The sequence below is a fragment of the Pteropus alecto genome, unplaced genomic scaffold (genome assembly GCF_000325575.1).
Source record: "Pteropus alecto unplaced genomic scaffold, ASM32557v1 scaffold161, whole genome shotgun sequence".
Taxonomy (NCBI): domain Eukaryota; kingdom Metazoa; phylum Chordata; class Mammalia; order Chiroptera; family Pteropodidae; genus Pteropus; species Pteropus alecto.
The window spans coordinates 6,611,796-6,628,512 of NW_006432943.1; the positions used below are offsets into that span (position 1 = coordinate 6,611,796).

Here is a 16,717-nt window from a genome sequence, read left to right on the forward strand (position 1 = left end):
ATTTTTATTGACATGTGCAACAAAAAGAACTTTTTCCAAATTCTGTTCCTCTACATCCCCTTCCTGAAGCTGTTTCTGTAACTGGCTTCTACGGGTATCTGGCCTCAGATTCCTTCTCTGTAAAAAAGGCCGTAGTGCTGTTGCCCTGTCTACTTAAAAACTGCTGAACGCATTAAATTTGGCAATGCAGGAGAAAGTTCTCTAGACAATTACAAGTCTCTATCAAAAGATCAATATAAAATAATGTTTATCATTGATACTTTTATCTGTTAGAAATGTCTATAAAGACAATTAAAATTTCAGAACGGTACCATATTTTTTTTTAAAAAAAACTTCAGACACATAAAAGATTTTAATAAAATGGGAGGGACATGCTATGTTCCTGGAAAGGAATACTCGATACTGTCAAAATGCTAATCCCTCCCCACCTCCAATTCCAGGTTAATATACAGTTTTCATATAACACCCATCAAAATCCCAACACTGAGCAATTATGTAGAGTGCTTATTAAAAGTGAAGTTTTCTGGACCTTTCTCTAAACCTAGGATTAAATCTCTGGGATATTAGTCCAGAAGTCTGTTCAATAAGCACCCCAAATGAAGTTTAAGAACCCTTGCATTAGTTCTGCTATTTACTAATGATCAATCTAAAGACCATTAACAAAGCTGATACTCATCATGAACTACTTTGATCGCTCTGGGGGGTATTTTTCTCTCTTTGGAGACCAGCTAGAGGAGAATGTGATCTGTGGAAACAACAGCACTAACATCACTTGAAAGCTTGCTGATAATGCAGAACTTCAGGCCCCAACCATATGTACTGAATCAGAGAGTATCTTAATAAATTCCCAGGTGAGATTCATCTACTTATTAGAGCTCGAAAAGCAGCGTGCTAATGAATAAGACTCCCCAAAACTACAATGTATAAAAAATTAATACATGTGAAACAAACCAGCTATGCAAGTAAAAGGCACACATATTCCTCTTGAACATCTCTGCTCTATCGCCAGTCCCGAGGACCCTTCATCACATATTCCATTCATGAGACTGGAAAGAAATCACTATTTTTGACTTTATTTTCAGTCGCAATATCTTTTCTCTTCCCTTATCCCCATTTTTTTTTCCTACAGTGGAAAAGTCAGATTTTAGAATTAATGTTTTTGGTGATTTTTTGGCAGAACTGAAAGTGACTACATACAAACTTAGTTTTCTACTAATACTAGTTTTTTTCTCCCTTTCTTACATCTCAACCCTTCCATTCTTAAATCCAAAGCCTGGGTATTAGGTCTCAATCATCTCACTCATTTCACAACTTCCTTCTCACCAGAATATCAGGTTTCAAAAACATTCAATTTTAGCCAATTTTTATATATTACTGTTAAATGTCTCTTCTCAAATTCAGCATATGCTAACCTCTCCATGGGACTCCCTGGCCTTACAACTGTTAAGTACAAAGACCCACACCAACTTTTCCAAGTTCCTCTCAACATCTTATACTCTGCAACTCAGCACCTACTTTCTCAGACAGCCTTCAATGTTCTCTTTACCCATTTACCACATTTGCATCTCACTCAAACTAATTAATCATCAGATGGTGGCTTTTCCTGTGTTTTTTTGGTCAACAAATTTTAATAAGTGGCTGTGCTAACCTCTGAAATACATTTTAAGTAGGACACTATATGTGTGATTTATAGTCAATTTGGAGAGAAAGACAAAAATAAGTTATTATGGCATACTGGGATGAACTCTATAGAAAATATAACTGAAAAGGGGTTGTTAATGAAATAATTATGTTTGGAATACCCTTAATTCAGCATTCTCTCTTCATTCAAGCGAGCCCTGAAGTTTCATTGTTTTAGGAAGCTTTTCTTGTTAAGGACAACATAAGCCAAGAATCTATTACCTAAACAGCATCACAGATCTAACTCAAACTAAACATAACCACTTAATTCATATATCCCCCTATTCAGTGGTTTATTTATAAAATCTCACTTATGATTAGGGCTAAAGAGTAAGCAAGCATCCTGTTATTTCATCTTTGGGATGTATTATCACTTTAACACACACATAATATTTTATTTTCAACCTCTATGAATACTCAAATTAAAAAATTCATTCATTTGATCAGGTTCCCAGCCAAAGTGTATGAAAGCCCTGATTTAATAGTAGACTGTGTTCTGATTGCTTCTAAATCTAATCCTTGGCATTCAAAGTATTTTCCCACAAAAATAAACCTACATATGATAATTAGGTTCTCAAGTCAACCTGCAGTCTAGTACTATTAGTATCGTTAACACCTAATGTCTAGAAAAATATTTCTGTGGGAACATTCGTTCAGGGTTCCAACCTGAGAAGCCAAAGATGCATCTCACTATACCACTAGTACTACAGGTTTCGCCTAGCCTACCTGAGAAAGGGATTCCCCAGATCCAAGCCACCACCAGCAGTGCCCAAGTAACTACAAGCAGCAACTCAGGTGAGTCGTCTACAAATTGTACAGCAGTTCCTAGCTTTTCTTTGTCTGTGTGTCCTTTTGAGAATATGATGAAAGTCATAAGCTCTCTTTTGAGAAAAATACACATGGGCATCTATGAACCCCAGGTGAACAAACCCAAATGCAAAGTGTAGCATCCACACAATAAACTGCACACTGTAGAGCAGTATTGTCCAATAAGTCTAATATAATGTGAGCCACACATGTAATTTTAAATTTTCTAGTAGTTACATTCAAAGAGTTAAAAACAGTGAATTTTAATAATACATTTAACCCAATATATCCAAAACACTATTATTTCAACATGTAATCAACATTATAAAATATTAATGAGATCTTTTACATTCTTTTTTTCATATCAAGGCTTTGAAATCCCAAGTATATTTTTAGTAGTAGCTACATGCTGCTAGTGGCTACTGTATTAGACAATTTTGCTAGATTACACAGTGTATACCTAGATATTCTCTTTTATGTGGATTATATCAATCCATATTTACCATATTAAAAATTAAAACAGATTATTTTAAATGTATTAATTCATTATTATTTAAAATAATAAACACATTAGATGTCAATTCAAATAACATCTTTATGAACAAATGTTATTTTTCGAAACAAAAATTTAGAGAGAATGACGTTTTACAGTTTTGCAAAGCTCTTTAATATTTACCTCAGTAGAAGACAGCTGGATTTTCATATCTGCTTCTGCAGTAAATCTCCAGCAAAATATTATTTTAGCTGGATAAAGCATATGAGGAAAATCTAGCCTTACACATAATAAGCAGATGGAAAGAAAAAGACTATCTTAATAGTTTTTTCAGATAACTATCAACAGTCTCTGCTATTATAGCAAAACATGACAATTGGTAGTTTTTTAAAGGTTAGTTGCAATTCGATATCTAAAACCGCATCACAATTTTTTGCACTGTTACATTAAAATCTAATGGTCAATCTTGTACTCTGCATTTGTAACATCATGCATTTGGAAAATATCAGTTCAGTGAATTAAAGAGATCTTCTATTACACAGTTTTTTTAAAAAAGCATATTTGTTACTATTATCATCCCTTCAGAAAAGCCTGCAAGTAATGAGAAGCTGCCAAAATTCACAATGCCAGATACAAGTTTTCTAAAACTCTCATTTTCTTTTGAAAGCTCATATTCCATCATTTATAACACCTGTCTTTTGTTTTCCTTGAAGTGACAGGCTCATTTGATTATTTGAGAAAATGTCTGCCAAATACCCAGATCTAAAAGAATAATCATAGTTTGTCGGTCATTCTTTCAAATAAAAATGGTGTTCTGGGGGAGGGGGGTGTTGGGGGGTACAACTATTGCAGGACACAGCTCAATCACCCAAGTGCTTTTCCTCAATCGCATTACCACACTTCATTAAGCAGCAAGTGCTTTATGTATGCTTCCCATTTCTTCACACATTAAAAAGTTGTGTACTTACAAATGGCCAATAAAGCACTTAAAAAGATATTTAACATGAAAATCAAATCAAAACCTCAATGATATTCCACTTCACACCCATCGGGGTGAATATTTTTAAAAAAAAAATAAAAACAAGTGTTGGTGAGGATGTAGAGAAACTGGAACCTCTATGCATTGCTAGTAGGAATTTAAAATGGTGCAGCTACCATGAAAAACAGTACTGAAGTTCTTCAAAAATAAAACACAGAAGTATCATATAATCCAGCAATTCCACTTCTGGGTATATACTAAAAAGAAATGAAAGCAGGGACTTGAGCAGATATTTGTACACTCATATTCATAGCAGCATAATTCACAGTAGCCAAAATGTGGGAACAACCAAAATGTGTCCATTAAAGATGAATAAACAAAATGTGATATACACATAAATGGAATATGATTCTGACTTAAAAATTCTAATACATGCTACAACATGAATGAACCTTGAAGATATTATGCTAAGTAAAATAAGTCAGACACATAAGGACAAATATTTTATGATTCCACTTATATAAGGTACTTAGAACAATCAAGTTTATAAAGACAGAAAGTAGAATATAGTGGTTACCAGGGGCTGCGGAAAAAGAGGAATGGGGAGTTAGAGGTTAATGCATACAGAGGAAAGACAAAAGAGTTCTGGAGATAGATAGTAACGGTGGCTGCATAACGATGCCAATGTACTTATGCCAATAAACTATAAACTTAAAAAGTCAAAATGGAAAATTTCGTATATTTTTCCACAATCAAAAAAATAAAAACAAGTTTATGGCCATGCCACCCTGAACACGCCCAACCTCCTCTGATCTTGGAAGCTAAGCAGGGTGGGCCTGGTTAGTACTTGGATGGGAGACCACCTAGGAAGACCAGGTGCTCTAGGCGGAATGACTGAATGAACAAACAAAATAAGACATGTACTCAAGGGCCAAGATTGATAAAAGATGTTTTACTCTTTCATCAAGGACATTCTTAAGGGAAAATGGTTTTTAAAAAATTAAAAAATGCACGTGACTGTGAAGAATAAATACAGTGACTACTAATACAGTTTGGTGCCAACTGTTTTGATTTATGTTAAGGTAGTCACAGTTTTGACCTCTACCACGAATTCTTTTGAACCACCGGAGTAAATGCCAATATAGTATAAAAGATAGTTATGCCTTAGTAGTATTGTGAAAATAATTTTGACTTGATAGATCCCTTCAGGAGGTCTTGGGAATCCCTCTCCATGGAACCCATGAAATCACACTTTGAGAACCATTACTGAAGCCTATTCTTTGAGAAGTCAATTAATGACAGGAGACGGAAATTACAGAACATTTGTTTTTGTTTGTTTTATCTTTTAAGATGAGAGAAACAAACAGGCTCATCTGCTGAGCGAGAATCAGATATAGTAAGTATTAAGGAACAAGTAGAAAATAAAAGAAAAATTATATAAACTGACAAAGAAAGGAATGGGGAATGAGAAGATAATCAGAGGCATAGCCTTTAAAGTTGGAAGTAAAGGAGAGACAGATTTTAGAGGTAATCTGGGGGTTGGCAGGGGTTACACCTTGACTTATAAAAAAGCTCAAAGTCCTAGGAATGTAATGCACAACATGGTGACTATAGTTAATAATACTTTGTATTTGAAAGTTGCTAAGAAAGTAGATCTTAAAAGTCCTTATCACAAGAAAAAAAAATTTAACTGTGTGGTGATAGATGTTAACTACTTATTGTGGTGATCATTTACATAATACATACCAATATTGAATCAAATCATTATGTTGTACACCAGAAACTAATACATGCCAACTTTATCTCAATTTCTTTAAAAAGCTCTCTACTTAGAAAAAGAGATACTAGATAAATCCTTCTTGATAATAATTCCATAGTTTAATAAACGCTATTAATAAATTTTCTCTTAATATTTTTAAATAGATCAATCACCATTGTATTTTAACTTTTTACTTGCATGTGTACACAAATATGCCACATGTATCACAGAAATAATGTCAGGTCATTTTTAAGAAAATTGTTTTAAGATGCCACAGAATTTATTTCATTGCAAAGACTCAGAAGTTTATTATTCCATGTTTAAGTCAAATGCATTTGTGCTACATCTAATAAAAATGTGAAAGAACCTTGTTTCTTTTTACTTTGAATAAATGTAGCACAAATTTATTACATGAAATGCAAAACGGAATTTGCTAGTACAGCACATCAGACTAAAATAAAGTTCTTAGAAACTGGAAATCAGAACAGAAGGAAGTGGGGGATAAGAATTCAGCTATTTCTCTTCTCTTTTTCACTTTCTTTCCCCCCTACAGGAGGTCCTAGATAACCATAGATATCTTATGCTAGATTCAACCAAAGAAGCAAAAGTAATGTGATTTTGTTACCTACTTTACAGTTCACAAATACATTAATTCATTCAGGACTGGACCTTTCTAGATTTAGATGACAGACTAATTTGGGGGAAGGTGCAATTTTAAACTTTTTAAAATTAATCGTGACATCTTAAACAACTGTAGCACATGATTTGATGGCCTTAGGAAAGGGCAAAGTGGTTGAAAGCTCTAACTCAAAAATGTTTGGCAATACCCACCCCTTCCACCTCAGACTCCTCGGGTACACATTAATACTCCAGCTGCCTCCAGAATATTAAAAGTCCTAGTCTCTTAAGCATGCTTGAAGTCCCCACTCCAATCAAAGGCCTGTATGTGCACAGGAGCCAATTAGTGGGAAGAGTGCTAGACTGAAGTCATGGGACCTAAATTCTGCCCACCACAACCAATACTAACAGTGTGACTTTGGGTTCATCCTTTACTTTTTCACAGTTAAATAAGGAAACTAAAATTAGATAATTGCTACAATTATGGGAGATTTAATGACACACTAGCATTTTAAGATAAAGATTGTCATTACAACACCAACTCCAGTTACTATAATATTTAGGATATTTTCTGAAGGAAGCTAAGAAGGTCTTACCCTTAATTCAGATTCTTATACAGCACCCACAACCCCCATCCCTATATTTAGATTTCTAAAAGGCAAATATCAATAGAATGGACCTCACAATATCCATAGTGGCCCACCATAACTTTTTAAAATACATGTAGCCTTTATTAAGAAAAACAGCCACCACTCTAAGATGAGAACAAATTTATACTTTGAATCTATAAATAGGAGTTTCTCATGCTAAAAAAGCATGGGACATTAATTACATCCAATTTTGTATACTATGGATTCACATAGCACCTTGAAAACTTAATTCCAACATTCCTTATGGACAGGGTACTATTGGTAAAGTGCCATACACAAACACACTTTCCTTTAAATCCATGAATTTGCAAAATTTCTTAAGTCCCCACTTCAATGAGCTGAAGAAAATAAAATCAATAACAGCTAGTTTCACTTGGTTTAAAAAATATATAGATAGCAATTTGGACTGAGACCCTGAGAATTTCTCCTTTGGATTGTATTAACAATACTTTGCTAAAAGATGAAAAATTAACAAAGATTCAACAACCTAGTCAACTATTCACTGGGCTAGTTAGTAAATAAGAACATCTCTTTAGATCTACATTACAGCATACATCACCAGTTAACTATCTTACCAGCTTCAGTTATTGATCACTCATTAAAAGCCTATGCATAGCTACATTTCCAATATTGTTATTTTCTTAAGATTAGGTACTGAGAGCACACACTTTAGACCTGTTCAGCTTGCTCTCCCTGTCCCACAGTAGTGACTTTCTTTAAACATGACATGGGTCAAGGAAACTCAGGCTAGAACATTTTTGAGAGTCATACCTATTAAAAAGAGCAATGCAGTACCCACAAAACAAAGATGTACTACCTCTGTAATCATAACAGAAATGAAACAGGCTAGAAATCAAAACATAATTCTGGTAGTATTTTTTCATCCATCTTAGATAATACTGCACCTACATTATTAGCAAATATCTGTTTGTTTAGTTTCTATAAACTAAACAAAACTTGAAAAACAGGGCCAACCTGCTCCTAATTATCAACTGAACAGCTGGATATGTCAAATATGGTTGCTATCCATTTGTTTCATAGTAAATTCTTACAGGATCTCAGACTGCTTTTCAATACTGAGTAACTACCATGAGTACAGCCTTGCAAGAGATAAAAGATGAGTATAAGCCAAATCTTAAAAGAGCCTTAATCTTGCAATAGAGGAAACCTTTTATTGGACATTTTACTAGAATAGAACAAAGCTGTATAAAATAAGTGCAATACGAGCAACAGTTGCTACATAGGACATCAAAGAAAGGCATAATTACACTCATTTGGTAGCTAACCGAGTTTCCTGGAAAAATGAAGATTGCAAGAGAGTAACTATTTTAAATGTATCCAGTAAAATCCAATTTCAACACAAGGGAAGCAGGTGTGTACATTCTAAGCAAATGTAACAACGTAAGAGGGAAAACAGGAATGAGAAAGCATGAGAGAAAGGCAGAAAATACCAAGTACATGAGCAGCAATACACACATATAGGGTTAGAATGAGAGATCAAGGCTGGAGAGATGGGCTGGGGTCACACTACAGAGGGCCTTGAACCCCAGTTGTATTTCACTTGGATAGGCAAATAAGAGGGTGACATGATCAGAGGTCCATTTCAGGAAGAATAACTGGCAGAAATACAAGAATTGATTTGGTGAGTAAAAAGTCTAACAGAACGGTCCACATGAGAATATAACTTTCTTGAGAGGTGTTAAGGACCCAAACTACAGCTGACAGCACTGGAAACAAAAAGTAATTAATTTTTCACACTTATCATGAGTAAACTTTCTATCCATAAATTCACTATTAACTCTTCTTCATATGTACTTTCCAAAGAAAAACTTGAAAAACATTAAAGTTTCTTTACTTCCAGAAACCCTCCAAATTACAGATCTTACAAATGAGTCTCCTGAAGAACACAAATTATTGTGATAAAGATGGCATAGCCTTTGAAACTAAATAGTACTCTAAAAAGCCACACGATTTTATTTGAGCACCTATCAAAGGGTACCACATAAGCAACTTCTTAGGAACAGTGAGAATCCATTTTATAGACAGAATCAGAGAATACTAAAATGGAAAAAGATATTACAGATTCATCTTTATCCTCATTTTTTCTTGAGGAAACCAAGGTCAAAATGTCACAATGTGAGTTAGTGGCAGGACTAGGATTAGTAGTTGGCCCAACTTCAAGTTTGCCTTTTCTTTTAAAAGTTGCCTCCAAGAAGGCACCATTTCAAAGATTTAACAAAATGTTAAAATAGGTAAACTAGTAGCAGTAACTGTTTCTTATTTTAAAACAATATCCATTGCAAATGCCTTTCTCAAGGTTACATCCCAAACTATGTCCTTAGTGTTACTGGAATTCTACAAAACCAGGACAAACCAAAAATTCCAAAAACAAAGTCTCTCTGTGGAAAGGCCTAATAACCGACAACCACTTTCCTGCCGAAACGTGAAACTGTTAGCAGAAATGTGCTAACTGATCTCATTTGCAAAGATGATACACAGAGAGAATCTCCAAATTAACTAAGTGCCCAACTATTTAAAACAGCTCAGTCATTAACCACTCAATTCCCAACTGAGTCCCCTAAAAATAGTAGTAGACTTGTAGGTAGATGAATGGTTCACTAGATGGATGCAGGATAAAACAAGGAATAAACAGTCTCAATCCCTTGCAGATGAATCTTTATGCAGCTTTGAAATCGCCATTCAGGACTCTCAATCAGAATTCCAAGTCAAACTTTTAATCATTTTGATAGACAGCAAATGTGTTCTAATATGTATATGTTCTACTTCAAGTTTTGATGAAAAAAAAAATGGGAGAGAAGGGGTAAAGAGAACCAAGATAATATACAAGATTAGTAAAGTACATTAAACAAGAAGGCCCAGAACAATGTAAGGATGAACATCAATTCTATCTTCTAATATGTTCCTTAAGGATGAACATCAATTCTACCTTCTAATATGTTCCTTAATATTAATAACATCAAGGACCTTTTCAAGTTTTCCCTTCTGGGACACCATGATGGAAAAATACAAAAAATACTAAATTATTTCCACAATTTTTTAAATAACCAAAGACAACTTTTCCAATCTGCTCAGCATGAGAATGTCAGTATTAATCAAAGCTGACTACAGCTAAAAGCTAAGAAATTTGACATGTTTGCAATTTACTGGAGATAAATGTATAATTTCCACTATGTTTTTCTGAAACATTAAAAACTGGGAACTGTTTTTAGTGTTACTATCTTGTCATTGACTAAAACTGCCACCTCTAAGAAAAAAATATGTCAATGGACAATCAAAATTACATCCCAGGAGCTATCCCTACAATAATAATGTCACCGTTGGGGCTGATTGGAGTTTGGTGTCACCCCAAAGGAAGTGGGAGGAGGAAGAGGGATAACGACAGCGAAAACGTGTAGTTAGCATTTTCCTCGGTTCTTCCTCAAATGAGGAAGAATCACAGATCATTGAAATTTAAGTTTTATTAAAAGTATATTTTAGAAAGACAAAGAATGCCCCAAAGAGGCACATGGTCCCAGCACTGTAACCAACACAAAGGGGCCAAAACGGCTACAAAAGGGCAAAAAAGGCCACAAAATGCCACCAAAAAGAGAACCCAGAAAGGCAAAAAGGAAAGTTCCAGAAGGGCAAAAAGGGAAGGAAGCTCCAAAGGACAGAAAGCCCGGAAAGGCAAAAAGGCCCAGAAGTAGGAATGTCTGCCTTATATTTGGGCCCTGATGGGTGGTTCCAAAGGCATTCCTAGCTGATTGGAAAACGAGGTCATTCTGATTGACACCTGAGTGCTGTAACTTTGACCACTGGGGTGTTCTTTCGGCAGTCTCTAAGCCAGCCCCTATTCCTTTGTTCTCCCTTGTCGCTCATGTCTGACTAGCTACCTAACAATAACATAAACAACCCAAAAGAGAAGCATGTAATGTGTCTATGTAATGTCCTTTGCTGCAAATTACTTTCATTTTATTGTGAAAGTACATGCTGCTATCAAATCAAAATTCTACATAACTGATTGTAACTTAAAAATTATCTATGGCTCTATGCCATATAATAGTTATCAATTAAGCGATTCAGTTTTTTTACAAATATAAATGTGATATTTAATTCAGGATAAATGTAATAGCTACTCTAAAAGCAAGTTGCTATAATTCCAGAATCAGATTTTACTCAAAGCTTATAACCAAATCTGAACCTAAAACTGACCCGTTATTACTGAGATTTGGCATTGTCTGTTAGGTACTATTAGGTATTGTCACACACTATCTTGTTAGTATCACACATTATCTATTAATCCTCATAACAGATATTAACTGCATGTTATTGAATTCAACAACTAAAGAAACTATTGGACAAAGAACCGAGGATTTGAAGATAAATAAGACCCTGCCCTAAAAAAGTTCACCATTCAAAGGGCTCTCAAAATTAACTATAGAAAATAAAACAATTTCATAATTGCATGTAACAATACTTTCTTCCTTTAACTCGAACACCTTTGCTAAATCAAAAAAAAAATATGTTAACAGAGAAAGATGACTATAAGAGGGTATCTAGGTTATTCTTTGCTGTTTCAAGGAGGCTAACTGAAATGACACTTTGCTTTCAACAAACTTTGTCTTCACCAAATTCAGAGTCTCCTGGCCTAAGCAGAAGACCTTCTATAGGACCAGAACCAAAAAGCCTTCCATTGGTGCTTTTCAATTTGCAAATTAGGTCTTAAATTCTACTGAAGAACTCCATCTACTCAAAAAAAAAAAAAAGCAAAAAATCATTTCTTTTGAAAAGTATTTGAATGTCCATGATATAGAGCAAGGCAATTTGTGTGCTACAACAGCAACTAGTATAGAATCCTTCTAGCCTCAAGAATTTTACCATCTGCTAGGGGAGATGAAACGAACAATAATTAACCACCTTAGTATTACCAAGTGCTTACGAGATTGTATCTAAAGACAAAGATTAAATGTGATAAGGAGGAAAAAAAGCAAATAGCTACAAATGTCCACAGGAAGAAAGGAGTGATCATAACCAGCAGTTAGAAAGCTAGGATTACAGAGGCAGAGTGATAGGCAATTACAAGATTCAGTCAGGGAGTAACAGGGAATAGAGCACATTGTGGCTGGAGCACAGTATTATTTAGAAATAACCATAGGGAAGATTTAAAAGGTAAGTTAAGAACTGAGCAAGGACAATTGTAAATGCCTGGTCAAAAAAAAAATGTGATCAAGATAACTTCCTCAGTGACACACAATTGCTGACCCCCACCAATTCTTGAAATACTCTCAAGTTTCAAGGCATCAGATTCTCCCAGTATTCCTCATACCTCTCTGGCAGCTCCTTTTCCGTCTTCATTGCCTATTCTAAATCATTGTTTCTCAAAGTGCGGTTTCTGGACCAGCAGTATCAGCATCAGTGAGGAAGTTCAAAGAAATGCAAATTATGGATCCCACCCAGACATGAAGAATCAAGCTTTGGAGGTTAGGCTCAGCAATCTGTGGTTTACCAAGCCCTCTAAAGGACTCTGATGACTAATGGTAAGACCAATGTTCTACAGGAGTCCTTCAGTGAGAGCCTTCCCTTCTCATGCTTCACTCTCTCCCAACATCCATTCTCTTCCAGGGCTTTAATTTAAACAGCCAAAAGCTCACTAATCAGAAGTACCTGTCTGTAAACCCAGACACCTTTGCTGAGTACAGACCATATACTCAACTTCCTACTTGATATATACCTCCCAAATAGCTCAACTAAACATGTCTGAAACTACTGGATTCCTCCCAAAACCCAAAACTCTATTCCTTCTCTACACTTCCCCATCTCAGCAAATGGTACCACCATCCAAGAGTAGCATAAGCAAGTCATTATTCACACTTCCTAAAACATCCCCATCCAATCACATCTTCCCGTTCAAGCATTATAACATTCGTCTCCAACCCTGCTATCACCATCTTAACTAATCATCTAATTTGTACACCCCCAGTCTCTACGTAGCAATCACCATGATCTTGTGAAAATACAAATCAGAGCATGTCACTATCCTAATTTAAATCTTACAGTACCTTCCTATTGCATTTTAAATTAAATCTATAACTCTCAATATGGCATTCTAAGACCTGAGTCCTTCTCTTCAACATCAATTTGGGTCTTCCTTCCCTGTAATTCATTTACTATAGTCCACAGCTCAGGAAATATTTCAGTTCCTGAAACTCTTCCCCACATAGAGTCTTTTTTCTTCATGACATACTCTACACCACCTCCACCTTCACACTTCTGCCTTTACCTAACTTTTCTCATACTTCAGATTTCTGCTAAAATATTTTTATAAGGCTCTCTTTATCCTCTAATACAAATTAAATCAGTTTTTCTCTCATAAAACCCTGTACTTTTTTCGTATGTAATTATCCAAATTGTTAACTACATTAATTTGATTTTTGTTGGTTTATTATTTATCTTCCACACTAGATTGTAGGTTCCATAAGGCCGAAGAAATAGGTTTTGTTTTCCAGTGTATAAATAGCACCTAGTACAGAGCATGTCACTAAAAAGCATTTAATAAACAGTTATGGAGTAGTAAATTGTCGATATTTTTGTTAAGTCTTCCCTTTCTTCCGCTTTCTCTGTCCTCTCTTGGGAACTTTAACTTACAAGCTACTAGATGGCCACAGATGATTTCTGTAAATGAGATAGTATACCTAAATCATCATTTTCCTACTGATTTATATGGCAAAATCAGATATCCTTTACTACCTTCCTCTAAAATTAACAAGAACTGATTAACAGCCTAAATTCACTCATCCTACTCTAAGTAGTTAACTCTGAGAGAGCTATTGAGCCACTTTTACAGAACTCTGTAGTAAATTCCTGGCCTCCAATTACTGACACTGCCACCAGCCCCCATGACCATGTGAGAAAGTCTTACTCATTCAATCACATCCGAAATATCATTCCCATCCAGCCCCCATAACCTCATGATTAGATTATCTCGACAAATTATGGACAGTATCCTAGTCTCTACCCATTTAAGTCTACTTTGTACCAAAGACATTTAGGAAAAACTGTTCCCTACTTGAAAACCAACCTCTTTCCATTATCAATCAATATTATATTTCTCTGAGTAGTACTGAAAGCTTATGGAGGCATGTGATCAAAAAGCCAGTCCTATGTTTTAATAAAAATTTGAAAAGTTACATTGAATTATATGTGCTTCACAAGTTGACACAGTTCCAAGCTAAATTTTATGTCTCTACCTCATTTCTACAGCCCAACGTAGAATTTGGTTACCATGCACTCTTCAACTAAACTGTTCTTCAGAAAAAATATGAAAATGCACAACTATGCTATCAATCCTCTAAACTCAGGGCAGGAACTAAAAAGGTGCACATTGTCAGCATTTTCAAACATGTATGTACTTAATTTGAAAGTGATTACGATACAAAGCATATTTCAGAGAGAAAACTACTTCAACAGTTTAGCTATAACATATAATATAAGTATTCGTACACCTGAGCATATTACACTAAATATATATATATAATATATATGTATGTGCAGTATGTATACACATATACACAAACATACAGTTTATTCTCATTATTTGGAGAGTCCATATTTGTAAATTAGCCTACTTGCTAAAATGTATTTGTATCCCCTAAATCAATACCCCTAAATCAATACAATGGCACTTTCACAGTCACTTACACACATGCTCATAGTGGTGAAAAGTTTGAGAAGGCCAGCTAAAGTCAAGAAGGTGATGCTGTGTCTTCTGGTTTCAGCGCCACACTATAAACAAGCACCCTTTTCAAGGTCTATTTACTGTTATGTTTTTTTCCTTTTTAGTTTTTGTTCTTTTTATTGGTAATTTTACTTTTAAATGGCCCCCCAAGCATAGTATCAAAGTGTTGTCTAGTGTTCCTAAGCACAAGAAGGCTGTGATGCCCCTTAACAGAGAAAATATATGTATTAGAACAACTTTGTTTAGGCATGAGTTACAGTGATGTTGGCCATGAGTTCAATGTTAATGAGTCAATATAGATACTGAATAAGGTGTCTTTAAACAGAAACACACACAAAACAAGGTAATATAGTGATTCGTTGACCAAAATGTTGTGAACAAAGGCTTGCAGTACCTTAACCCTGTATTTCCCCTTGTAGCAATGGTTCAGTATTCGCAAATTCACTGTTTATGATGACTTTATAAACCATAAATATTGAGAATAATGAGAATAAAATATATGTGTGTATGTACATATATACATATACAGTAAGAGACAGAGGAGAGCACCAAATTTTATGAAAACTCAAGACACTGCAGAGGTCATTCTGAGCAATATACCTTGTTTGCAGTAATATAGCAAAAAACACCTCAGGGCATAGCATCTACAGGCTCTTGGCCCGTTTAAACAACACTGACTTAAAGCAAAAAATGTAAAATCTACCAAGTTTCTACCAACTTTGTTTTTTGGTCTCTGCTTCTACTCCTTTTGCCACTCAATGGTATGCCTCTCCTCAATTCAAGTACTCTAAACTCTAATGCCTTTTCAGAAATACTTGCCCTAATCTTATAATCAGGCAAATGTATGTGTCAATAATTGAATGGTCATTCTTGAATGTGAACCAGATTTGTGCTTAAACATTTTGTTTAAATTTTGGCATTATTTATTTGGAAAGAAAAGAGGATATCTGAAATAAGAATAAATTGTCAGAATCGAAAGGTAAATTGAATATAGATAATTTCCGTTGTGTGTATGCTGAAGAGAGAAGAAACACACAAGGGAAGAAGGCCTAGGCCTCAGCCTCCCTTCCAGGGAAAACCGAAAGCCTAGTCTCAGGAGCTGGGGTGTTGGGTAGGGGAAGTTCCATCTTCCAAAAGGGTATCTTCAACTCTTGCTTCATCCTGGCACTTGAAAACTAATTTTTCCCAAGAGAAAGGATGAATGTATGACATAAATCAGTGGAAATCGCTAACAGTGACATTAGTGCTTTAAAATATTTTACTTTTTAGTGGTTGAGTGACACTCTCCTTTTGAAATTATTTTTAATTTCATTTTCCAAAATTATTTATTTTTTATTGAAAATGACTTGGTTAGGGTAATGATAGGATATGCTTAGAGCAGTGACAAAAGCTACAAATCCAAAGTCTAGCTTGATGAAATGCCGATGTTTTCTTTCTAGTAAATAAAAGACCCACCTGCAATTTAGTGAAATTAAGTGAGTGAACTACTGCTCAAGCCACACTTCAATTAGTTACTAAAACAATTCAAAGACAAAAAACATAGCATGCATACTAATAGCCATGTCTTCTTAAACCTATGTATGACTCAATCTAAACACTTAAAATTCACCTATAATAATGAGCTAGGAAATTTTACAGCATAGTAGTAAATCAATCTATCAAGACCAATTATCATATATTCATTCTTTTGAAAAGTTAAGGATCTTCCACCTCTCCAGCTAGGCTCATTATTAGGGGCAATGGTTTGTAAAACAATGATATCCATCCCTAATTCAAGATTTCTTTCCCTTGAGAATATTTTAGACAAAAACCTTCAGATTCTTCTCTTGCACTGATTTGCTATTGTTTACAGCATTTCAAAAAACACAAGTGGAATCTCAGTCTACTGTCTTCACACCATACCAACATCTTTCAGAAAACCAAAACTACTCTCTCCAATTTCTTCTCTTCACCTTGAAACTTAAAAGGCCCACTTACCAAAAAAAAAAAAAAAAAA

The 16,717-nt window shown here is 34.9% G+C and overlaps 1 protein-coding gene and 1 pseudogene across 1 annotated transcript in view; one reads left to right on the forward strand and one right to left on the reverse strand.

The window, feature by feature from the left end:
- Positions 1–16,717, reverse strand: part of BMP2K (BMP2 inducible kinase) — a 109,333-nt gene that overhangs the window by 91,667 nt on the left and 949 nt on the right. The gene's annotated exons all lie outside the window — the stretch shown is intronic.
- Positions 4,730–4,847, forward strand: LOC112476398 (annotated as a pseudogene).